A 6000-nucleotide genomic window follows, 5' to 3' on the forward strand; every position below is an offset into this window, starting at 1 on the left:
AAAGCGTGATTATATTCAATTTACCAGCTAACCAGAAGTGCAAAAGAAGCAGTAAAGGTGGAATGTGCTATACATATACATATATACAATAAATACAAATTATTTTTTTTATTCTATTTTTATTTGTATTTAAGATAATAATCCTTTAAAGTATAAAGAAGACAAGATAAAATAATAATATAATAATAATAATCTAATTTTAACTATTTTAACTATTTTAAAAAAAGAAAATTTTTTAACTATTTGCACAGTGTAGAAATATTTTTATTCAAATATAAATTTTTTTATTTTTATTTATTGTATAATATGTTTTATTTATTGACACCTGAATTTCCCCCATAGGGATCAATAAAGGAATATAATAATAATAATAATAGATCAATTACAGATAAATAATAATAATAATAGATAAATAACAGTATGAGTAGTATATATGAAATGCAAGATATATACAGTGTATATATATATATATATAGTGCACACAAGAGACATAGTAGAAGAAGACAAGATAAAAAAAAAAATGAAAAAAAAAACAAAACAAGTATTATAAATAAGCAATAAAATAAATAAAATTTTTAAAAAAAACAGTAGAAAAACAACAATAACTGAAATATTATATTTACAGACAAAAAAAAAACTATTTTAACTTTTTTTTTTGACTATTATTGCACAGTGTAATGTGTAATGTATTGCACAGGTTTTTATTGTCATGTTATTATTGTCATGTGGTCTGCTGGGAGATTTATTGTATAATATGTTGTATTTGTTATCTGTTTCTATGTAGTTGAGCTGCTGCAACACCTGAATTTCCTCCATGGGGATCAATAAAGGAATATAATAATAATAATAGATAAATAATAATAATAAAAAAAATAACAGTATGAGTAGTATATATGAAATGCAAGATATATACAGTATATATATATATATATATATATAGTCTAAACTATATACAGTACCAGTCAAAAGTTTGGACACACCTTCTCATTCAATGGTTTTTCTTTCTTTTTATTTTTTTCTACATTGTAGATTAATATTGAAGAAATGCAGTTTTAGCATCTAACCAGAAGTGCAAAAGAAGCAGTAAAGGTGGAATGTGCTATACATATACATATTATACAATAAATACAAATAAAAATGTTTTATTCTATTTTTATTTTTATTTATTGTATAATATGTTGTATTTGTTATCTGTTTCTATGTAGTTGAGCTGCTGCAACACCTGAATTTCCTCCATGGGGATCAATAAAGGAATATAATAATAATAATAATAATAATAGATAAATAATAATAAAAAAAGAAAAATAACAGTATGAGTAGTATATATTAAATGCAAGATATATACAGTATATATATATAGTCTAAACTATATACAGTACCAGTCAAAAGTTTGGACACACCTTCTCATTCAATGGTTTTTCTTCATTTTTATTTTAATTTTTTTCTACATTGTAGATTAATATTGAAGACATCCAAACTATGAAGGAACACATATGGAATTATGTGGTAAACAAACAAATGCTCAACAAACCAGAATATGTTTTATATTTTACATTCTTCAAAGTAGTTGAATGAGAAGGTGTGTCCAAACTTTTGACTGGTACTGTATGTATGGTGCGTTCACTGACAATACTTTGTCATTGTTTTAACATATAATGCGCTTTATGCAGCCTGACTTTATATGAGATTTATTGTCAAAGTGCTATTGGGTTTTTCATGAAATTATAGAATATACCAGATGATTTTTGTTTGAGATTAACACACATAATCCACTGTTAAAACAAATAAGTGAATACCCAATACAAGGCAATTCTGCATTTAGATAAGATAAAATAAGATAATCCTTTATTAGTGGGGAATGTACAGGATTACAGCAGCATAGATATAGTGCAAACAAGAGACATATTAAAAGAAAAACAAGTATTATAAATAGGCAATAAAAACAGTAAAGAATCCACAATAACTGAAATATTATATATACAGACAGAAAACTATTACAACTATAATTGCACAGTGTATTTGTATTGTATTTGTATTTCCATCAGGGTAAAGTTGTGCTTGTTTTTTTTAATTTTTATTAATTGCACATTTATTGTATGAATTACACCATATCAACTAAGCATTGTCATTTTATGATAAGGTGCTGTGCAAAATCTAATTTTATAACATCCATAGTTGTAGTTTACAGCAAAATCTAATTTTATAACATCCATAGTTGTAGTTTACAGCAAAATCTAATTTTATAACATCCATAGTTGTAGTTTACAGCAAAATCTAATTTTATAACATCCATAGTTGTGGTTTACAGCAAAATCTAATTGTATAGCATCCATAGTTGTAGTTTACAGCAAAATCTAATTTTATAACATCCATAGTTGTAGTTTACAGCAAAATCTAATTTTATAACATCCATAGTTGTGGTTTACAGCCAAATCTAATTTTATAGCATCCATAGTTGTGGTTTACAGTGTAGTTTATTATTATAATTTACAATAGGGAATGAAAAGTAAACTGTGGGGGCTCCTGGTAGTATGAAATTGGCTGTAACAGGTGCTAGGACTTTTATTTTTTACTTTTATTATTTTATTATTATGTATTTTTAATTTATTAGCCACCCTAAATTAAATATTTATTTTGTGTCCAGCATATTCAATGTTGTCATTTTTGTTCCCCATCATTTTGAAGCAGGAATCCTTCCTTTCCGGTGCCAGGTTGACTCACTTTAGTCAACTTGATGAAGCAGCTTTACGAGCAGAGGGATTGTTTTTATTCTGGAGGTCTGCTCGTTTTGTACTCTGGCGTGTGCTGTTGCAAGAAAAGAGGGGCGGTGTAGAGTCAGCTGTCTTTTTCAAAATAAACAACAACCAAAACAATGTTAACCATGTAGGCTACTGTTATCACAAGTATTTTCAACTATGATGTTATTGCATGCTTAAATCTGTGTGTATGTGTCCATGTATCATGAATAATTAAGCATTTTATGTATTTTTCTGTTTAAAACATAAAGAAAAGCTATGTTAGAGATCCTAGACTGCACCCATAGCCACTTAAAGTGATGTTTGATGAGTTTTTTTGACCATAAAATATAATCAACAGCCTCCTCATTATATGTAACCTGCCACTCTATGTAGGTCAACACATATTGCACCTTCATATAGCCTCCTGCTGCGGCATGTGCTACTATACGGACACATATCAGGTTTCAACATGGGTTGGGTGCTCAGTAATAAATGCTGAGAATACCATGAAGTACAGATATAGGCTTGGCCCACTCCCAAATCTGCGTGACACTAATCTTTCTAATAGCCTGGAGCAGATCTCCAACCATAAGCGCTGCTAAACGATTAGGAGGTCAAAGGTCCTGGGGGGATTTCTCTGCCAAGCTGGAAGCTGAGTCACCTGTTCTATATTGGCGTGTTGGCTTTCATCTTCAGCAGAACACACGGACCGGTACACGGCTTAATGGTTTCGAGCTGGAGGCACTAACACTGGAGGAGTTCAGTTCCTGTCGACGTTATTCCCCTGGCAGTGTTTTTGAACTTTCATCACAAATAAACTCTCTCTCTCTCTGTGGAAAGTGCATGAACTGCTTGTCTCTGTCCAGGAAACATGTGTGTGGGGGGTGTTTATCATTTCACAGATTACGCACTGAAAACATGCATCCAAAAACATCTGATAATCCATCAGGACCTTTTAAATTATGGTCACCAAATCACTCTATGATTAGATAATGCCTCATTGTTCTTTGTCCTACTAACTAATTAAATTACCTGTATTAAAGGTGAACCCTGCATGAACTTCTGCCCGTTCACCAAACTTCACCTGCAGGATTTGTTCTGCAAAATGATCGTGATATTGGTAATCGCTGAAGCCTTTTTGGAAGATAATACTCGAGCACCTGTGCTGAGAAACTATTTATATCACCTAAAAGAGGAAACTATCAATGAAGAATGCAATCAGTAGCACAGCAGAATCTAAAAATAAACATGAATTTGTTTTCCAAGATCTGCCTCGCAAGATATTATAATACAACCGGGCATTAATGCATATTGTTATTGTTATTTATGAAGTTTATGGTGGACTTTTCTAGTTTATTCTGAATGAATACTACCAGCCAACATGTAACACTTAGTTATAGATACTTTTCTTTGTTTTCTTTTCAGTTAGATTCATTTTATAGAGCTACAAAACATACTGAATCATTCTTTATTAATCCAACATTGTCCCAAAATATTAAAACAAACAGTTTGCAATTTAACTTTGCATAGAAGCACAGTGGCCTTGGTGTTATATCAATACGATTTTTGTGCACTGTATAAATGATGATGTGGCAATTGTTTGCAAAATAAATTGTCGAAATGATGTTTAGATCAATTTCAATGTCAGACTAAACTCTTTGTTGGTGTTAAAGAAAGAAAATCTACTTTGCAGTTTGTTAGTTTATAATTAAAATAAAAAAAACAACAACTATAATTCCTTTATTTACAATCATAATGCACTGTACGTCAGTAAACAATCATATTGAATTCATTTCTCAGAAAACTAAGTGTACTTATTCATGTTGTTCCATTTTAAGTGACCCATAAATAAATTCTTTGATTTTTCAAAGACCTAAATAAAGTATGCTTCACTGTGTTCTGTCTGTTAATCCCTCTCTGGATTCTGGTGTGCAGCATGCATTCTCCGTGTCAGCACGTATGCATGCATGACACTGTAGTAATCATCCAACCTAAATTAAACATGAGCTTAATTCCAGGACCATCTTATAGCACGACACGCCGTTAGCTAAGCACACACGCTCCTCTCTTCCTCCGGCCTCGCTGAGCCTCCTTGATGGGTTTTCATGTCGTCATTCGGCTGTAAGTCTCTTTGTGAGTTTGCTCCAAGGTCACTGAAAGCCGACTAGCTGCAGCGATGCAGGTACATCATAGAAGGAGAGTTTCCTCAGCTGTATGTTGAAGTCTTATTCATCTCCTCTTTGTATGGAAGGTCGTGAGAAGCTTTCCACTTATAAAACGGAATGAAATACTGAATTCAAGGAGAAGTTCATCTTTGAGCCCAACCATATGTAATATACTCTACATTTTTCTGTCTGCGAATGACACTGTTGCAAAACAAAAATGTAATAAATGTACATCTGTAACATATAAAACATGAAATGTGTCCATACTTGGTGTGATAAAAATGCTTTATGCTAATTTCTGTCCAGTTTGTTTCAAAGAGAAGGGTTACCACATCAATACTTTTTTTTTACATATTATGTTTTTATATATTAAAACCAACATTGTAGTTTGTTGAACCCCAAACAAAGAGGATGTAAAGCCAGGAAGGAATCAGGTAACATAAAAGATAGAAGATGTTGTATTACCTGTTTACATTCCTCCTGATGCAAACTCAAAAGATGCACAACAGGAATGAACTTCTGTTTTTGTTTTGTCGTGTTGTTTCTTGTGTTGCGTAAATGGACTAAAGGCTACAACTGCAGTTCGTTGTGCAACCCTGTGTTGCAGAATTACACTGAATTAACCTTGAACCTATATGCACTGTAATGGTCCCATGCACATGCATGTACATGGCAGTTTATTTTTGCCAATTTGTCTATGTTTGGGAAAGAGTGCAAAAATAATATGGATGGAAAACACAAAATTAAACATTGCAACAGCATTTCTCTTTTTAGTTAAACCAAAGAGGATCTAAGCTGCCTGATCTGACATTCACACCCTCTCCTCGCTGTGATTGGCCAGCCGTATCGATGTGAGAGAGGAGCCGAGGTTTGAAGTTCTCTCTCTAGCTCCTTTTTTTAATTCTTGGCACAACTATTTTTGTCACTTTCAGTGTGAACACGCTACGAATTCCTCTCTAGGACGACCAGCTCTGATTCAGATCAGGTATAAACACTTTTGACAAGCTATTTCTTTCCTTAAAGCTTATCATTTCTCCACAAGAATTCCTGAACAAAGCAAGCTGTGTAAAATGTAAACAGACATTACTAAGCATTCA

This window comes from Anoplopoma fimbria, chromosome 22 (assembly GCF_027596085.1).
Source record: "Anoplopoma fimbria isolate UVic2021 breed Golden Eagle Sablefish chromosome 22, Afim_UVic_2022, whole genome shotgun sequence".
In the NCBI taxonomy this organism is placed as follows: Eukaryota; Metazoa; Chordata; class Actinopteri; order Perciformes; family Anoplopomatidae; genus Anoplopoma; species Anoplopoma fimbria.